General features: G+C 49.5%; 1 protein-coding gene across 3 annotated transcripts in view; it reads left to right on the forward strand.

The window, feature by feature from the left end:
* GEM (GTP binding protein overexpressed in skeletal muscle) overlaps positions 1–21532 on the forward strand; it is a 208834-nt gene that overhangs the window by 151761 nt on the left and 35541 nt on the right. The gene's annotated exons all lie outside the window — the stretch shown is intronic.

Genomic DNA, 21532 nt, shown 5'->3' on the forward strand with positions numbered 1-21532 from the left:
TCCAGGGGTATCCCAACAGCAAAGACGGCTCGCTACTTGCGGGGGGCTTTGTGGAAGGTTTTAGAATTTCGTACCTAGGCCCCCTAGTGAGCAGGGACGCGGAGAACCTTATATCGGCTAGGGACCATCCTGAGATCGTGCTGGCTAAAATAAAGAAGGAAGTGGGCCTTGGGAGGGTGGCGGGCCCCTTCTACCTACCTCCCTTTCCGCATTTTGTAATCTTTCCGTTGGGGGTCGTGCCAAAGAAAGAGCCCGGGTCCTTTAGGCTGATCCAGCACCTGTTGCATCCAGAAGGGGACTCTGTGAACTTTTGGTTGGATGAGGGGAGGTGCTCTGTGTCCTACTGCTCCCTGGACCTGGCGGTGGACTTGGTCAGGAGGGCGGGGAAGGGAGCCTGGTTGGCAAAGTCGGACATCGAGTCGGCTTTCTGTCTGCTGCCGGTCCACCCTGACAGCCACCACCTCCTGGGTTTCAAGTGGCAGGGCAAAGTCTTCTTTGACAAGTGCATGCCTATGGGCTGATCAGTGTCTTGCGCATACTTCGAGGCGTTCAACTCGTTCCTGCAACGGGTGCTAATGAGTAGGTTCAAGGTTGAGGGAGTGACCCACTACCTTGATGACTTCCTGTTCATCGGGGGGGCTGACACACAGGAGTGAATGAGAGCCCTACAGTGCTTTAGAGGCTTGTCCGATCACCTGGGTGTGCCGCTAGCACCTGGCAAGACTGAGGGTCCGGCGCAAGTACTGACTTTTTTAGGCATTGAGTTGGACACGGTAAAGGGCGAGTCCAGACTCCCTGCGGACAAGGTACAGACGCTGCGTCAGGACATTCAGGCGTTGCTGGGGAATGACAAAGCCACTCTGGGTGACATCCAATGCCTCTTGGGAAGACTCAACTTTGCAGCGAGAGTGTTTGCTCGGACACTAGCAAGGGCCACATCAAAGGTTAAGAAGAAGCACCACTGGGTCCGTCTGGGGACAGGTTTGAAGCATGATCTCGCCATGTGGAGTGACTTACTCACGCAGTTCAATAGCACGGTGATCTGGCGGGAACCCTGGGTGGACAGTCAGGAGCTATGCCTATTCACGGATGCTTCGGGTAGGGAGGGCTTTGGGGCAATTCTGGGCGAGAACTGATGTGCTCAGGAGTGGCCCAATGCCTGGCGCAGGCGCAACATCACAGCGAACATCACTGTACTCGAGCTCTTCCCCATCGTCATTGCACTACACCTTTGGCCGGACACCCTGTCAGACAGAAAGGTCCTATTCTGGTCTGACAACATGGCGGTAGTCCAGGCCATCAATAGGCAGACAGCCAAGTGACCGTTGGTCCTCTGCCTGCTCAGGGAATTGGTCAGGGCCTGCCTGCGTTGTAATGTTGAATGCAGGGCCAGACACATTGAAGGTGTCAAAAACGTGGCAGCTGATGCTCTTTCCCGTTTTCAGTGGCTCCGCTTCAGGGAGCCTGGCCGTGGGCGAGAGCACAGATGACCCCCTTCCCGGCGCACCTCTGGAGGATCCTGCAGTGGACCAACGACTGAGAACTATGGGGGAGAGAGCACTGGCTCAAGGTACTAGGAGGCGCTATGGGGCACACCTGGCCACCTTCAGATCTGTGTCTCACACCTTGGGTATTTCTTCTGCACCAATTGAGGGTAGAGAACGGGCATTTGTAGTGTGGGCCAGGGAGCATGGGAATAGCCACTCCTGGGTGTGCGGCCACCTGGCGGCCGTGAGCAACGACGCCAAACTGTCTGGGGGGGGTAGACCCAACCAAATCTTTTGCCATGAGGGCAGCTCTCAAGGGGTGGGCTATGGACGAGCCCAGGGCCCCAGATAATAGGGCCCCTATCGATTTCAACATCCTCATGGGCATGCTGGGTGTACTTGATGGGGTCACCTACTCCAAGTATGAGGCTACCCTCTTCGCAGCTGCTTTCTGTTTGGCTTTCTTTGGCGCCTTCCAGATTAGTGAACTGGTGGCCAGGTCCAAAACCGACAGTTTGGGTGATGCCTTAGGCATCCTAGATGTGTCCCTCACTGATTCCCTGTCCATCCGCCTCCGGAGATCCAAGACTGACCAGGCTGGGCAGGGTGTTGATGTGGTCCTCAGGCCTCTCGGGGACCCTAGGTTTTGCCCGGTCCACTGGATCCAATGGGTGTTCCTTCTCGTCTAACAAGTGAGGTCTGTGGCATGAAAAGTACCCTTACACTGGACTTCTTGACCAATGTGTGGTTTTAGGAAGAAAGTGCAAAATATGAAAAGAACCCGACACAACACAATGCCCTGAACTTTACATCACTTTTGCCTTTGTTATTGCCTTTTTAACTAAGACTAGACAAAAAACTCAGAGGCCTAAACGTAGCAGACTTCAAAACCTTCCAAACTGCATTTCTAGCAAAACAGGGAGCCTACTGGCGTTTACCCAGCCAGGAGTACACGCCGGTATGGCTTGCACTTGAGAGAGCCATCCTAAACAACCTAGATCCAATAGCACTCCTCACAGTCAACAAACACATACATGATTCCAACCCAATACTCAAAAATACCAAAAATGCACTGCTTAAGATAGACCAAAAACTGGAATACAGTGTAAAAAACTCAAAGTGGGAATCGCTGTGGGCAAACAGCAAGGTTAAGTACAGGGGAAAACACCTCTCCATGGACACATGGAAGAGGCTAGGTATCTCCTACCCAGCGCAGCTGGAAGAGGGAGGAAGCCCCACCACCTTCAATACGTTAAAAACGAAACATAAACTACCAGACATGGAACTCTACAACTTCCTGAAAATTAGGACAGTTCTGACAAAAGCGTAACTAGAAAATCACAAGCCTTCAATCATTCAATACATGACGAATCTCAACAGATTAGGCCATCAGGTGTCACATCTATACAAGCTACTTCGCCCCAGCACCACCACAATGAACGACAAAGTAGCCAAATACTGGGGAAAACTCTCCGACAACCCACTCAGCGAAAGAGAACTCTGTCTCCTCTGGGCCTCCTCCTCACAAGACAAAATAATACCAGTATTAGCACAGACAAAATTCTGGCTACTACACAAGACTTACTGGACCCCGGCTCGCCTGGCGGCACTGGGGCTCAGGGAAAATGATCTGTGCTGGAACTGCGGCAAAGAAAAGGGGAACCTAGCACACCTGATCTACTATTGTCCCAAAGTCAGTGTTCTGGGGGAAAATATTCAACTTCATAAATATAGAGTTGGGGTGCACATTAAAACCAGGCTTCACTACCCTCACTACCGTGTTTGTGACAACAGAACTAAATTCACAACACGATAGAGACCTAATAGATCTCCTATTGACAGTGGCAGTGAAATTATTACTCACCAAATGGAAAGACACATCCAAGGCAACTTTCAAGGAATGGCTCAACTGGGTGACGTACCTCAGAGGCGCCGACAGCACTGCCCTGCGGAACTCACCATGGAAACAATCCTCCAGGGGAATGTGGGCTTCTCTGGACGAGTTCCTGGACCCCTATAAACCCCCGTGAGCAGGAGCATACTTACTAATAGGGCCTAAAAAAGCCCGAAAAAGTACCCCCGAAAGATAGGAGCACAAACACGAAGGTTGTAAACTTCTTGTATACTATGTCTTCTTTCTCTCCCCTATTCTCTATCCTTTTCCTTTTCACCCATTCTATTCTCTTAGCAAGACAGTGGTTAAGGGGGATAACCAAGCATATATCCTATGTAACTGTATCCTCGACAAATACAGCCAGTTTGGCTGCCACCCTGTAACGACAAAGCGTTGATGTCTATATGTGTAAAATCAATAACATTTGTTGAAATTAAGTTATTGCCTTTTTAAAGCCCAGAGTAGTCATTGCTTCCCCTGGTCAGCAGGAATACCAGCAGTAACTTGACTGCTGAGACACCACAGGATCACGTCAGGGCCTCACCACACCCAGGAGTCACCGGACATGCTAGACTCACACACACTGCACTGCAGACATAGTTATTATATGCCTGTACACAGTGGAGTACTGCGATGTTGTACTAGTGACAGTTGCATACAGTGGTTAAGGTGGGGGGGAACGGCAGGGCACGGCGTGCCCCTACTTCTTCAATTCCAGCGATTCCGTTCCCCTACTTTTTTATTTTGAAAATGCGTCCCGGGACGCAAGAAATCACCATCGCCTATAAAGCTCGGCGTTCCTGGCGTTCGAGGACTGGCAGCAGAGAAGTAACAGGACTCTGTCTTTTTCTTCTTACCCAGAGAAGAAAAAGACAGTGTCCGCTTCTGCTCTGTAGCTTCAGCTGCCTTCCCCCCTCCCCCCAACTCTTTCCCTCTTCCCTCTCTTTCTGTCTAGCAGTTCTTCTCTTACAGAAAACCGAGATTTCTTTTATTTCCTCCCCTGTGAAATGGATCCAAAAAAGAAAATAATTTTTGCTGGAAATGTGCAGCATCTGGAATAAAAGGTTAAAAATAGGAAAAATAACTAAGCAAAGTAAGACAGACTGGTAGCCAGAGGCGCTACTAGAGCCAAATTTCGGGGGGGGGGGGGGCTTAATCTTTAAGCAATAGGCAGAGTGGAGCTGCAGGGGCTCTTCAGAGGGGTGAAACTCATTACCTCATCAACAGGCCTCATTAACATGCAAATGGTCTTTAAAAGACCTGAGAAGTGCTCGGGTGCGGCTGTGTGTGTGCCAATGGGTGTTGCGCGCCTGCTGGTAGCAAACTGACCAGATTGATTTTATTCACACCCAAACACATTAGCGCCACTTTTACAGAGTTTGCCAGTGAAGCGCTATTTTTGTTTTCTTGTCTTTGTTTTCCCTGGGCTTGCAACTAGTGCCCCAATCCTGGAGGTACTGCAAAGTGTGGATTGGAAAACAAAATGTGTACTGCGGCTCTGCGTCCAGGGATGTGGTCTTTTTACCATACTGCTTACGTTTTGTAAGGATATAAGCATTGGGCATTGAAATGGGTCCATTCAGGGCCCTGTAGTCATGTCCTTAACTTTTCAGGCAAAAGCACTCACTGATTTCTGAATAGTGAGTGTAAACGCAATAAGGTAACCATGTTGTTCCTGCTTACAATTCACATGGTTTGCTAAATTTTGCATTCCCTATGAGTGTTTGCTTTATCCAGGATGTTGTCACTTTTTTTTGTAGGCTGCATATTGCTCTGCGTCATTTAAATTGAGCCGCATCCAGGTGTTTATAGCTGGCAACAATTGGGTTGTAGTTGAAGGCAGTGTGAGTTTTTCTAATTGGGAAAGTATGGTGTTTAGTGGGGGAGAGGATGTGGCACTATGGCCAGAGCTACTGAATTTGTAACTGGGGAACCAGGTTCAGCCTTAATAACCAGTCCACCAGACGACTCTCCTGAGAGAGCACAATCCCATGCTAGACCTTAGAAGGCTTCGCAAGACCTTAGAAGCCCTGGTGTCTTAGCACCAGCAGGTGGACCCTAGCAGTGGCAAGTGTGGGTTAACCTTCAAGGTTTGTCCTCCACAATCCATATTGAAGTTCACCTCCAGTCTTGCAGACAGGCCTATGAAGCAGCACACCCTAGAGTGACAGTGACTCTGTCACTGAGGTCACAGGACACTTGAGAAGGGCCAGCTCTACGGCAGTGCAACCGATGTGACCGCACCGGGTGCTGACTTTGGGTGGAGGCATTATGTTTGCAAGTATATTAAGGTTTTAAAAGTGCTTGCTGCCTCCTTCCTGGCCGCCAGCAATTTTCGGCAACAATAAAAATGTCATGATGACTCTGGTGTTTAATGTTCTTCCTAGAGAGAGATCATTTTGTCTAGTGGAAGTTCTGATTCATGGAAAGGTAGCTCAGAGGGTTAATGTGCCTGCTGCAAAGAACATGTACCATACAGATTGTGAGAAGTTGGCCTGGTATATGCTGTCCACTAGTTTTAGTGGGCACCTTGTACCAGTCCAAACAACCCTTATTGATGATAGGTTTAAAGACAACCTTTATTGAAAGCTATCCTAGTGGTAGCTATGGAGAGCAGCCTTCAGGCTAAGTCTTGAAGGAGTGTAAAGCAGCTTGGTTTACCAGATTACAACCTCTTGAATTACTAAATGAAAGGAGATCCACACAAGGTATATATAAAATATATGTATTTATTTCTAAACACTCACTACCAATCTCTTTATGAGATTAGAGTCCAAGATACACAATAATACAGTTCTAAAACGACAGTAAATCGCACAATATACAATGGGCCCTAGGTGCGGACCAAACCATATATTAAGAAAGTGGTATAAGAACCCCGATTTGACTAAACACAGTGCCTAAAGCACGTAGAATCGCTGGGACCCCAAGAAACCACCCACAGGAGCACCGGAGTACTTGAGTTACCTAACCTAGGGAAGCCGGGTGCATAGGTGTCAAATGGTGTCAGGAATCGTGGTTGATTTCAATGGCGATCTACTGCAAAGTGCTGCTGCCGGGAAGGAGAAAAGTGTCCGGTGTGATCCAAGCCTGGATCGAAGATCAGAAGAACCTGAAAGCAGAGGGGACAGAGTCTGGGTCACTTGCCAGTGACCAGGGGCACGGTAGACGAAAGCCCACCGATGTTGGGTGATTCAAGTGCGAAGAGGTGAAGCTTGACTCTGCAGCCACGAGGACCAGGAGGCGTCGACAACAACCAGAAGCTGGATTTGAGCTGTCCCACAAAGGATGTCGAGTGCTGGGGTGTCGGTCCGCGTATTGAACACAACAAGCCTTGGCAACAGCAACCAACGCAGGAAGAGAAAAGATGTTTTGGTGCGGACCAGCAAGGTCCTGGGGACTCCCCAAGCAATGGAGAGTCAGGACACATCTGGAGCAATCAGGTAAGCCTAATTTGAGGTAAGGTTGCCTTCACAGGGACCCACCAGTCGACGGACTAGGGATCGCGAAGGGACCTCGAGAGAAAACACAAAGGGCCAGCTCACGGAACACTCATGGAGTGTAGGCGGGCAATCTTCAGTGCGAATGCTGCTCGGGGTCAGGGCTATAAGTGATCCAAAGCTTAGCTGCAGGAGTTGTTAAAAAGCTGATGCTTCTGCAAAGTGACGTGGTGTCCAGGGGTTCGGTTTGCACAGTCGCCACGAGGGATACGGGCCTCAGACTTGCTGTGGGCACTGTTCGACCTCTAATACCACGGAAACCCACCTCCTGTGTTGCAAAATTCTTCGGAGTCTGGCGGGAGTTTCAGAGCTGCAAACCGGTCAGATCTGTCTTTGGTGCCTGCCTTGCAGGGGAGTAACTCCTTTACTCCAAGGGAGATTCTTTACTTATCTAGTTCAATGTAGATCGTTGAAGTTCCAGAATTCAGTATCAGAGTTTCATCCAGGTGTAATCTAAAGTCCTGTAGCCAGGGGTCCTTTCTTATACCCAAGGAAGGGGTGGGACAAACTCTAGGGACCCACCTATGGGAGGGTCAGGAAAGAGGGGTGGCTACACCCATTTCCTTTGTCCAGTTTCGCGCCATTGCAGGGGCTGGTAGCCCCTGCAACCGGTTTGAGCTGAACTATGTACAGGGACACCAAATGTGCCCCCAGTGCTGAACTTCAAAGCACGTTTGGAGTGCACCCACCCAGCCCCAATACACTAAATCCTTTCTGGGAGGTGGTGACACTGTGGAAATTTAGCTTGCAAACTGAACATTATCTGCGCCATCTTGCCTCTCCCCAGCGCCACGCACAGCGAATGCACGGCCGCCATTTTAGGCACCCCACTCTCTCCCCGCTCATTCTCGATCGCCAGCGCTTTCCCCTGGCGCTGCGAACATCCCCCGCGCGCCGGCCGCCCCCGCTCTCTCATACACGGGCCATAAACCCTCTCCTTCTGTGCGACCCTGCTACGGAACCACATCCGACCGACATCCCATACATGGTCATGCCTCTCCTTTGATAACCCCCTTCCTCTGCGCCCCATTGTCCGAACTGGTCCCAGGCCATCACCTAGCCCTGCGGATGCAGTTTATTGCCCCTACTGTAAGAGAAACACCCCACATCAAAGGGATTACAGTGGATCAAAGCCCCTACCCCCTGAGACCCGGCCGGTCGCACACACCCCCGGGAATTGGCGGAATTCCCTGCTGCGCGATAGCCATCTCCTACTGCGGGTAAGGTGGGAACTTCTACTGTAGCTATGTGTGGGATCGGATCTGAGCCGGGGCTTCAGGGGATGTTCTCTCATGCATCAAGGGAATCTCAAGAATGTACTATGTGTAATAAAGCAATAAACCGGTGTATAAGAGACCAGGTCTCAGAGATGCAGTTAGAGCACCTCGTGACGATACCTTGCTGTCTGATCTGATGTGTTCTGCTCCGACGGAATAAAACTTTGTTTCCTGCCTTCCAGTCTCCGGCGCCTGCCTCTTTCATTGGTAAATTATCGAGTGGTATGAGAGGCGATTACCGCCGGGCAAATACTTGAAAGGTTATCGACTGAAACTGCCGCTACCATTTAACAATTGGCGTCCCAAACGTGGGGCCCATCAGCGACACGTGGATCCAGTGGGAGAGGTCCCGACGACAGAGTGAACGACTGCAACGATCGGGAGAGCTCCTGCCCAATAGACCCTCGTCTGGCAGCCGATCATCCGAACTTCACTGGTTCCGAGCAGACCTCTCTCGAGTGATCTACGGTCCTGACTGGGAACCATCAGGAGTGCCGCGGCAAATACGGAGAGTAGAGGACGATCGGGCGCTGGAGGCGGAGGACGAGAAACTGTCCACGCGGTCCGGGTAAGGTCGTGAAACACGACAAATTGCGAAATAATTGATTGATTGTTTGAAGCTTTTGGAATACTAGTATTGCTCATTGATTGTGCTCATTGATTGTTCTCTTTGAGATATTCGCTGTCTACAAACGGGGAGGAGTAGAAATACTCTCTCTCTCTCCCTTTGCAGATAGTGAAGGGTAGGTAACGCAGACTTTTGTCCCCGTTGAAACCCGTCGTGCCTATCTTTATCTCCCCGCTGATTGATTGTCCGAACATTGATTGTTTTGAAGAATAGTGCTCTTTGAGATATTCTCTGTTTGCAAATAACGTAGAATAGAAATATTCTGTCTAGTCTTTGCAAATAGTGAAGGGTAGGTAATGCTGACTTTTGCCCCGTTGAAACCCGTCATGCCTATCTTTATCTCCCCATTGATTGATTGATTGATTGTCCGAACACGAGTTGTTCGATATTGGTTCTTTGGAGGTATTCTCTGCTTACAAATAACGAGGAATAGAGATATTCTGTCTAGTCTTTGCAAGCAGTGAAAAGATAGGTAGTGCTGACTTTTGTCCCCGTTGAAACCCGTCATGCCTATCTTCTCCCCACTGATTGGTAGTTGGTTCTGCCCGGGCCGCTTATTAGAGGTGAACCATCCGGCTCCACTGGAGGCACCCCTAATAAGGACATGTTCACTAAATATGGACTAGTCGCCGTAGCTTATACCAAGCTATGGCATAAATATACAAAGAAGGACCCCGAGAGTCAGTGGCCACTGATGGGATCCTTCGACGACCATAAGATAGAAGTGCTAGAAATAGCTCTGCGTAGCAATAAGACGACGCCTACTATGCTTGACAGTATCGGCATGTGGCGCAAAGAAGCAACGCAACGGAAAAAGAGGGAAGAAGTAAAAGCAGAAAAGGAATTACGAAAGGCAGCCCACCTTGCCGCTAGAAAGTTAGAAGAAGAAATAAAGGAGAGAAGGGAAACTAAACTAAGACAGGAGCCCGAAACATCAGGCCAGTACGCTGTTAGGACCCCTTCTTTGCTCTACCCTGAGTTGTCCTCCAAGCAGCGAACGAATGACGAATTACTGTTAGGTCCCCCGATCATTTACATGCCCCCTCCATATGCACCCTCCCAGTCAGTAGTGCAACACCCACAACCCCCGAACACGAGCGAAAACAGTACAGGGGCCTCGGTCCTCACGGCCTCCGCGCCGGCCGAGCCTCCTGTGCTGAACACAACGTCGGCAATAACGCTAGATGACCATGAGATGGGAAAGAAAGATTCCACCAGAATGAATCGATTAACGAAGGATGAACGAGCAGGAATTGATAAGATAGTAGGGACACTGGTGGAGCGAAAAGATAGTGAGGAGTATATAACAGACGTGTATAACTCGTATGCCGACAGCCGCAGACGACACTTTGTCGTACGGCTCTGTTATCACGCCCTGAATGCATATGAGGATAGATACCACGATAAAGGTCCCGAAGGCTTAGCGGCCCTATATAGGAAGGTAGACATCGGAGAAGAAAGAGAGGGCGACGTGACGAACCTCTTCACTCGTACACTCGAGGTCTACCGACACCTTAAAGAACATAGGCAGACCACCAAAGCAGAAACCCCCATAGCGACTAAGCCCCAGGAAGGAAGGGCTGATGCCATGATGCCCATCAAAGAAGCTGCCCCCTACTGGGTCCCCCCACGAGGTCAGGGAACACATGATGACATCAACCACCAAGATGCGAAGGGAAGGGTTGTATATAACTGGGTCTACCAGCCGTGGGACCGACAAGATATTTTGACCTTTAGAAAAACTCTACCCGACTTGAGAAAGAACCCGACTGCCTTCTACACTGAACTGGGTACAGCCTTAGGTTCTACGATAATGACTTTAGCAGATATCGACTTGTTCTTTGGGCTATGTCTGCCGGCTGACGTGTGGAAACAAATCCGGAAAGTTGACCACGCTGAGCCGTTCGGATATACCTGGGTACAACTCGATACCATAGATAAGCAGCGAGAACCAGGACAGAAACCCCCGAAAGCCATATTAGAGCTCCCAGACAAGATTGTACTAAAGCTGAAGACTCTAATCCCAGAAAGAAAGGTAGACTGGTCGATAGTGACGGCTTGCCGCCAGAAACCCCAGGAGGATGTGTCTGAATACTTCTCCCGATTCGAGACTGTGTTTTCCGATTACAGTGGCCAAGACATGACCACCGCAACCGGACATCACCTCTTTGTCCAGAATTACGTGAAGGGTCTGTCACAAGAAGTTTCCCAGAAACTACAGACCAGCGAGAGTAGTTGGGCAGCCTCCAAACCCGCAGCAATTCTCCAGATGGCCCAATACTACGAAAACCAGAAAAACGAGAACGATAGGGCGTCAGAGAAGAAGAAAAAGGAACTAAAGGAGAGGGTAATGATAGCACAGTTGCAAGGGGTGACCATAGGAAGGGAACCCCCGAAAGAGAATTACCAACCAACCGCCCCTAGAAAGCTACCCCCTAGAGACCATACACCTGCACCCTACAACGGACGGAGAGACTTAGATGGGAACCAATGTTCGTTCTGTAGAGGGTTCGGACACTGGAAATCCCAGTGCCCGGTCCTTCTGGAACTGAACAAAAATAGGGATCCCAGAGACACAGCACATGACCCCAGAAATAGAGGACAGGGACGAGGGCACACGAACGACGCAATCAACGTCAGGCCAGGCAGACCAAACACCTTTGATCGCCCCCGACAAAACCAGTGTCAGCAGTCCGACTACGAGAGCACCCATGACTTCGCATAGGACCGCCAGGGGCAAGGGAGGGATCCAGTCGAACTCCGTGTTGACCAGCAAGGTCCTTACGTCACTGCTAAGGTCTTGGGCACAAAATCTCCATTCCTGGTAGACACTGGGGCGACACGTAGTGCGTTATCCAAACGACTGATCCCTAGGGCACCCTTGTCTGGCTCACATGTAACCTCAATAGGCTTCGATGGAACGCCCTCCACTAACCCCTTATCAGCACCAATCTCCTTTGACTTAGAAGATAACACCACTGACACGACCTTTCTGCTCTCCTCCAACACCCCCGATGCTATTATGGGACTTGATTTGCTAAAACATTTTCGAGCTACCATCAGATGCTCCCCAAACGGAGTTCGAGTCATCCTACACGATAACCCAGATCTGTCCAGACCCTGTCACACACGGCGTATGCTCTCTATAACCGATGCTGACACGTCCCTACTCGACACATTACCTTCACATCTATGGGCTAAAACCGACTCAGATGTAGGGCGCATGGTGATTGACCCAGTACACATAACCGTCCGACCGGACGCAGTGCTCCCAAAGCTTCCACAGTATCGGATATCACCCGAAGGCGAGAAGGCATTGGTGGAAATCATCGAGTCCCTAGTCGAGGCAGGAGTGGTAGAAGAAGTAGTCAGTAATGTTTGCAACAGCCCTATCCTACCCATTGTAAAGAAGCAAGGCGAGGGAGATGAGAAAGCCTACCGTTTCATTGTTGATTTGCGAGAGGTTAACAAAGTAGTCATACCCCAGTACCCCGTGGTCTCAGACATCACCACCATCCTCACCCTGATTCCATCCACTGCCACCACCTTTACTGTTATTGATCTCAAAAACGCATTCTTCTCCATCCCCATCCACCCAGACAGCCGTTACCCCTTCGGCTTCACCCTAAAAGCCCATTCATACAGATTCTGTAGGGCACCCCAAGGCTACACTGAGAGTCCCAGCATTTATAGCCAAGCCCTCAAGAGACAGCTAGATGCAGTCCAACTACCCGATGGAGTGGTGTTGATACAGTACGTCGATGACATTCTTTTGGCGGCCGACACCACTCCACTTGCCGTCACAGCCACCATTCACCTCCTCCGCTTCCTTGCGGAGAACGGTCACAAGGTCTCCAGAAAGAAATTGCAATTCTGCCAGCCCAAAGTAACGTATCTAGGCCACCTACTATCCAAAGACGGGAGGAAACTTACCCCTGACCGAATTCAGACCATCCTAGAAACCCCTGTTCCCAAAACTCAGAAGGAAGTGCGGTCCCTAGTAGGCCTCACCTCCTTTTGTCGACAATGGTTGCCAAACTTCAGTCTTATCGTAAAACCTCTGCTTTCCCTGCTGGCTAAAGATGTCCCCTTCCCCCTCCCCTGGACACCCGAATGTCAATCCTCCTTCAAAGAATTACGAGACGCCCTCTGTTCAGCCCCAGTCCTAGGAACCCCAGACTACACTAAACCTTTCTCCCTCTACACCCACGAAAGGGAGGGATGTGCTTTGTCTGTCCTAACCCAGTCCATAGGCCCTAAACAACGCCCTTGTGCCTACTTCTCTGCCACTCTTGACCCTGTAGCCAGAGCTTTGCCCGCATGCCTTCGAGCAGTAGCCGCCGCGGCTATCTCTATCCGGCAAAGCGAGGGGATCGTACTCTCAAACCCCCTCACAGTATTGGTACCCCATGCGGTTGACACCCTCCTGAACCAGACCAAGACTCAACACCTGACTAGCGCACGACTGACCGGTTACGAACTGACTCTGCTTGCACCCCACATCACATTGAAACGATGCACCACTCTGAATCCAGCTACCCTACTACCTCTCCCTGACACTGATCCCAATGCGTCCCCTATACACGACTGTGTGACCCTCACCGACGAACAGACCAAGAGTAGGGTCGACCTCCGAGATACTGCCTTCCCGGACCCTGACGGAGAACTGTGGGTGGATGGCTCATGCATCAAGCTCCCCGATGGCACCACCTCAGCTGCCTATGCAGTCACCACAGCCCGAACAGTTGTTGAGACAGCCCGCATCACACAGCGATCCGCACAGGCGGCGGAACTAATTGCTCTCACACGAGCCTGCATCCTGGCAGCAGGGACAACCGCAAACATCTACACAGACAGTCAGTACGCCTTCGGGGTAGTTCACCACTTTGGGCTCTTATGGAAAGAGAGGGGATTCTTGACTTCTCATGGCACACCCATCCTGCATGGAGATCTAGTCTCTGCCCTGACCGAAGCGGTCCTCCTCCCCACACGGCTGGCTGTGATCAAATGCCAAGCACACAAGAAAGTGACAGACATTATTGGACAGGGAAATGCACTAGCTGACATGACTGCCCGAACCACAGCCGAGAATAGGTCCACGACCCGTATGTACGTGACCAGGTCACAAGCTGAGAAATGGAAGGATGCTGGGGAAACGATTAGGGACATCCAATTAGCCAGTACACCACACGAGTTGACTGAATGGGCACGGGTGGGATTGAAGGACGATGATGGTTGCTGGCGGACTAAAGACTCGAACAAATGGTTGCTACCAGACTCATACTTGATCCCCATGCTGACCATGGCACACTCCCCCGCACACATAGGGTCTGCCCCCATGATCGAACTCGTCTCCAAAGTCTGGCACAACGACAAGATCCCAGACTCAGCCAAACGTCTGGTCCAACAATGCCTAGTATGCCTCCAACACAACCCTGGGAAAGGAACTGCTGTACCCCGGGGAGGGTTCGGGGTCCCCAATCACCCTTTTGAAGTCCTACAAATGGACTATGTCCAGTTAGAAAGGTGCCAAGGTTTGAAGTACGTACTTGTCGTTGTGTGTGCCTTCAGCAAGTGGGTGGAAGCCTATCCAACCCACGACAACACCGCTATGACTACTGCAAAAGTACTACTGAAGGAATTCTTCCCCCGATACGGCCTTTGTCGAATTTTGTGGAGCGACAACGGCCCCCACTTCGTAGCCGAAGTTATCCAACTCATCTTAAAAGGGTTGGGTGTAAAACAGAAATTCCATGCGGTCTTCCATCCCCAATCTGCAGGCCTGGTTGAGCGACACAATGCCACATTGAAGCTTAAGATAGCAAAAATAGTCGCCACCACGGGACTAAGATGGCCAGACGCTCTCCCACTAGCATTGCTATCAATGCGTTCCACCCCCACCAAACACCACTTAACCCCCTACGAGGTCGTCTTTGGGCGGCCCATGAACCTTTGGACTGCACCAAAACCAACATCCATCCACGACGTCCCGGACGTCCTCATGTCTGACTATTTGTATAACCTAACTAAAACGTTGTCCGTTATCCATCAGCAGGTGCTGCACGCCATTCCCGATGTTTCCAGGGGCCCCGGACACGACATCCAACCCGGTGACTTCGTCTTAGTGCGTAACTTCCAGCGCACCAAGAGTCTGGAGCCCCGGTGGACGGGCCCCCTGCAAGTCCTGATCACCACCCGAACAGCTCTTCGAGTGGAGGGGAAACGCAATTGGCTGCATGCACACCACTGCAAGAAGGTATCACCGACCCTGACAACCACGGACAACATCACCGCCCAAGAAGAACTTCTGGACAAAGACCGACCATCCCTGAGCCGCTGCCCAGATACAGAGACACTCGAGTTAGTAAGATATCCTGATCCCACCGTGCCATCCAAGGAAGGGTATAACTTGCGACGAAAGGAGAGAACTTCGGCTAAGCAGACCACAGGCTAAGTGGAAATCTCAGAGCGGTAGCCTAGTCACCTCAAAGGCCACCAGGAGAGAAACTAAGCGAAGTCTGTGGTTCTGCCCGCTACCGAGTCTCTTGAAGGTGATGGAAGCGCCCGACATGAAGATGATGGAAGCAACCGGACGTCCGAAGATCCACTACAAAAACCCAAAGACTGACCGAATGCACAGCTTAAAGACTATCGCACTTTTCATTACCCTTCTCTTTTGCCTTCTCCTCGTGGTCACCTTCTGGATCATGGAGGAGGGCACACCCGCTCATAAGATATTGCTGACCACCGTTCAACCTACCACCACGAAAGAACACCATCTGATCTCACTTTCACCCCAACTCCGAGAAAGGCGTAAGGAGTTCTGGAATAACTCTTTTGTGCAGTTGCTCCACCAACACAATCTTGCTGCCAACGCCACTAATTGCTGGATCTGTGGATTGCTACCACATGCCACTGGACACTCTATCCCTTTCATCCCTTCACCTTTTTCTGTCCATGGTTCCTGCCTCGCCTGGCTAATCCTCCTGCAAGAAAGCTACAAGGACAATGCCACTTCCGGCAGAACCATGTCACACTTCTACCATGGGTTCTGGCTGAACAAAACTGGAAGAACTTCTGCCCTCTTCTGCCCTCTGAGATCGAACACTTCCTTTCACATGGACATCCCTGCCAAAGAACGAGTTGAAATGCAAGTGTTCAACAACCCAGCCAGACCCACCTTCTCTTACCTCCGGAAACGGACGGCCGCCACCCTAACAGTGGCCCTGTCCGTCATCAACATCACTGGATTTGTGTGCCTCGAAGGCCTGGGGGCGCAGCTGGTGGGCCACAGCTCCTGCCTCATCACCCGAACATTGGACTCAGTTGACCCACCCTCCTTTGTTGCCTCCCCGAATATGTACTTCGTCTGTGGTACTAAGGCCTACACCTGGCTTCCGAAAGGTTGGGGAGGCACCTGCTACATCGCCTTTGCCCTTCCTCCGACATATGTGGCTCCAGCAAACCATCACCGACAGAAGCGGGCCAAAGACATTGTGCAAGCCGACTCCGCCGGAGCACAGTTCATGGACGCAGTGAAAGGCCTTGTTCCACTCTGGGGTCCAATGGCAAACAGCCGTGCCATCCGCCACTTAACCCAGGCAGTCGAGACGGCGATGAACATTACAGCTGGCGCCCTCGCCAACAACACCGCTGAGCTTCAGGCCGTCCGCCTGGTGGCTCTTCAGAACCGCCTCGTTCTAGATGTGGTTCTGGCTGATCGTGGAGGAGCATGCCGCATCATTGGGTCCAGCTGTTGTACCTACGTACCGGATAACTCACCCTCAGTCTACAAAGCAATTGAACACCTCCACAGACTGTCCACAGAGGTCCATCAAGAGCAAGAAGAATGGTCACTGGGGAGTTGGTTTTGGGACACTATTAAAAGTTGGGGATGGAGGCTGTTTTCATTTATCCTCATACCAATTGTGATACTATGTGGATGTTGCTTGGGGATTCAGTGTCTGCCACCTTTATGTTCGCTTTTTATGAACTGCATCTGCCCTAAGACTTTGGACTTTGAAACAGAGCGAATGAAAGCTCTGTATGAGGTGGAAGTTTGGAGTATTATGGGGATAGATCCGAACTAGGCAAGCTGGCGAGATATGTTAAAAGGGAGGACTGTGGAAATTTAGCTTGCAAACTGAACATTATCTGCGCCATCTTGCCTCTCCCCAGCGCCACGCACAGCGAATGCACGGCCGCCATTTTAGGCACCCCACTCTCTCTCCGCTCATTCTCGATCGCCAGCGCTTTCCCCTGGCGCTGCGAACATCCCCCGCGCGCCGGCCGTCCCCGCTCTCTCATACACGGGCCATAAACCCTCTCCTTCTGTGCGACCCTGCTACGGAACCACATCCGACCGACATCCCATACATGGTCATGCCTCTCCTTTGATAACCCCCTTCCTCTGCGCCCCATTGTCCGAACTGGTCCCAGGCCATCCCCTAGCCCTGCGGATGCAGTTTATTGCCCCTACTGTAAGGGAAACACCCCACATCAAAGGGATTACAGTGGATCAAAGCCCCTACCCCCTGAGACCCGGCCGGTCGCACACACCCCCGGGAATTGGCGGAATTCCCTGCTGCGCGATAGCCATCTCCTACTGTGGGTAAGGTGGGAACTTCTACTGTAGCTATGTGTGGGATCGGATCTGAGCCGGGGCTTCAGGGGATGTTCTCTCATGCATCAAGGGAATCTCAAGAATGTACTATGTGTAATAAAGCAATAAACCGGTGTATAAGAGACCAGGTCTCAGAGATGCAGTTAGAGCACCTCGTGACGATACCTTGCTGTCTGATCTGATGTGTTCTGCTCCGACGGAATAAAACTTTGTTTCCTGCCTTCCAGTCTCCGGCGCCTGCCTCTTTCATTGGTAAATTATCGAGTGGTATGAGAGGCGATTACCGCCGGGCAAATACTTGAAAGGTTATCGACTGAAACTGCCGCTACCATTTAACAACACCTCCCTGTGACCAGCACCCTGTCTTCAGGATTGGTAAGGCCTGCCATAGGGGTGACTGATAGGTTTATATGTGCAGTTGTATGGAGAGATATAGTGAACCTATATCTCAGTAAGGGGTGCATGCACCACCTTACCCAGGCTGCAGTAGCAGACCTGTGGTGTCATTTTGGAAGGCTTCCCAGGGGTGACACAATACATGCTGCAGCCCCTGGTAGGCCTCTGGGGTACCAAATACAGTTGGTCGCACTCTGCTCGTCACACCAGCAAGTTGCCCCAAGGAACTGTGGTCAATGTAGTGGCGACGGCGAGTACGCCTATGCCACGGTGTGTATAGAAAAGTATGTGTCGCATTAGCCATCCCTGGACACGTGTTTCGAGGTAGTTGCCTCTCGTCAGCAGGGAGCAGGTAAGTGTATAGGGGTGCCGCTTGGACTGCCAAAAAGTAATTAAAACAGGTAGAGTACCTCTCATGGCGCGCAGGTGCAGGTCCAAGGCTCGTCAGCCCGTTGGCTCAAGGGAGCCGTAAATAAATCAAATACAGTTGGTCGCACTCTGCTCGTCACACCAGCAAGTTGCCCCAAGGAACTGTGGTCAATGTAGTACCTATGTCCTTGGTACATAGTATACCATATACTAGGGACTTATAAGGGTACCCCAGAATCCAATCTGGAGTGTACCTATAGTACTTGTAATCAATTTAAGGGAGAAAGCAGATAGGCTGGGGTCCTGAATAGCAGGATCCCAGGCAGACTAAGTTGAAAACCAGCAAAACACCAGGAAAAAAGTGGGGGCAACCATGTAGTCAGATTCCACCTTCCTACACAGATCACAAAGTGCACATAATGTAAATAGATCAGTGGGCTACTGCTTTTGTCAGAGAGCTCCTTTTGTTACTTGCAGTGTATAAGTTAAAATCCTAACATACAACAGTGAGCTATTAACTTTCATCTAAGAGCTGCATACAACCTGCAAGGTATAAATTAGAGCGTTATGTTTTTCCCCCCAGTCTTTGATTATCCTAATGTTGCAAAAAGTGTTCTTTTGGACAGAAATCAATTCTGATTATTAAAGAGAACCCCCAACCATGGTATTAAGTTTTAAAATTCTGAGTTTATGTTTCTCCCGACCAATTACTATTAAACTATACCGCCTAGTAGTATGGTTGTCATGTGACTCCTACACCTTGTAGTCCTTAGTCTTATGTAACATTTTCTATACAGTGATTTACACACATATTGATTGTCTCTGAGTAATGTGTGTGATGTAAAGGGCTCTGACACCCTACACTGGTATGAGTGGCGCTGTAAATCAAATTAAATGCATCTGAGAGAGAGTGTGGTTATGGAGACTTGAGGGGCACTGTTAAAGGGTGGTAGTGAGGGAATCCATGACAGAGGTGGCCATTAGAGGGTAATAACAAACATTAATGCACAGGGCACCACCAGTGCTAAGACCGGCCCTTCCCTTGAGGCCAGTCTGCCGCACCCATAGTTAGCTCCATTGGCCTTGTTTCAGAAGTAGTAGCTGCAACTCACCAGGGATTGGCAATGCAGAATTTGCACGCACACCAAACTAAGTTCGCAAACTTCACAGTCTCTCTGCTTCATTCACAAGCACTTTTAACATGTGCTGCTTGCTGTGGGGTCACTGGAATTAAATATGCAGCAAAGGAGGACAAAATTATGTCGCAGTGTTGACTAAATTATTTGATTTGATTTGATTTGAATTGTTATTTATAAAGCGCGCGAATGCCGTGGCGTCTTGGCGCTGGGATTGTGAAATCTGGGTAATACCATATGGAATGTGTCTTAGTTTTGCCCAAAAAGCCATGTTTTTAGATTCTTCCTAAATTGCATCAGGTTTGGTTGAACGCGCAGAGGGTCTGGCATCTGGTTCCATAGTTTTGCTGCACAGAAGGATAGAGTACGTCCTCCCCATCTGGCCTTCCGTGTTTTTGGAACACTGACAAATCCTTCTGAGGACGATCTAAGCAGTCTCGCAGGGAGATATCTTGTGAAAAGTTTTCTAAAATCCCTGGATATACCACCATAGAGGGCTTTATGTACCAAGCATAAAGCCTTGAAATTGGCCCTTTGACGGACTGAAAGCCAGTGAAGGGTTTTGACAGCCTCTGAGGCAGAATGACCTTTAGGAATATTCATAAGCAGTCTAGCTGCCATATTCTGCAGTGATTGAAGCTTCCTTTCCTGTGCTTTATCGATTCCTACAAAAAGAGCGTTGCAATAATCTAATTTTGATAAAAATAGTGCAACTACTATAGTTTTTTGGAGTTCAGTTGCTAGAAATGGGAATATTTTCCTCAAAGTTTTTAAGAGGAAAAAGCAAGAGGACGTTAATTGGTTAATATGGGCGGATAGTTTTAATTGATTGTCTAGTGTTATCCCTAGACTTTTGGCCTTAGCCACGGGGGTAGGACACACCCCCGCTTCCTTTGGCCACCAGCTAGTACTCCAGACCGATGGCCCTTTACCGAATTCAAGGACCTCGGTTTTTTCAGTGTTTATTTTTAAGAAATTTACGCTCATCCACTCCATAATGTTCGTCAAGCACTCATGAAAGCCACCGGCTGCTATTTCAGACGGTTCAGTAACTGAGACAATGAGCTGTGAGTCGTCAGCATACATGATTATAGAGAATCCATGTTTCTTAACCAGGTTGGCTAAGGGAGCAACATATATATTAAAAAGAGTTGGAGACAGAGCAGATCCCTGTGGAACCCCACATGGGAGGAGAAATGCTCCTGATTGCATATTCTCCCAGTGTATGTTCTGCTGTCTATTTTTTTAAATTATGCATTTAAAAAAAGGCTGCAGCATGATGCAGTATATTTTCTGATATTTTATTATTTCGACATGTGTACACATGCTAACAGTCTTTGGAAAGATTATGCCTTATTAGCACCAGTGTAACATACAAATGCAACAGTGAGAATGATGATCAGTCAACCTTTGCAATAAGCCATCCACTCCGCAGCAAAACAAGTCACATTTTTTGTTAACTTTTGATACATTTGAGCTATAAACAATTTATTAGTTTAAATGGTCAGAACATGCAGCAGATCTTGCATTATGAGGCAAATATGGCAGAGCCAGAGTTATATAGAAAACATTTGCAAACTAGGATATTTTGCCATTCATGTTTGAACTGCTGTTGTGGAAAAAGGGAGAAGTGCTGATGATAAACTCCATGGCTCTGCGAAAAATTGCTTGTGCTTCCACATTTTATCGTATTTGGGACATTCTGTGATTAGAAGCATATCCCACTTTGTGAATGTGTTTTACTGTCAATAACTCATTATAACCTTATATAAGCATGTGTATGCATTGGTTGATTAAACTGGGCAGTGAAATGCCAAACAAATACTAAAAATTAGGATATTTGCGCATTCTGGCCACACCTCTGGCTCCGCCCACTGATCCAATCCTTGGGTTATTCCCGCCCTCTGATTCTCCGCCCACAGTTCCCCTACTTTTTTTCCCCCACTTCGACCACTGGTTGCATACGTTACACATGCTAGATAAAATAACTTACTATCAACTAGAGGTGCGCGTGCCAACAAATGACCTGTGACACCCGGGCCAATGGTCTCTTGCTTGGTTCATTCAAAAAGATGGCTTTCTCTATAACGTGCACGCGTTTTGCATTAGAACATTAACTTCTAGCACTGCATTGGGTGACGTCCGTTAGAAGTGATAGTTCCCAAACATTCATTTAGAAACATCATGGCACCCGAATGCCCATACAACGATGCAATTAGTGG

This window comes from Triturus cristatus, chromosome 5_1 (genome assembly GCF_964204655.1).
Source record: "Triturus cristatus chromosome 5_1, aTriCri1.1, whole genome shotgun sequence".
NCBI lineage: Eukaryota > Metazoa > Chordata > Amphibia > Caudata > Salamandridae > Triturus > Triturus cristatus.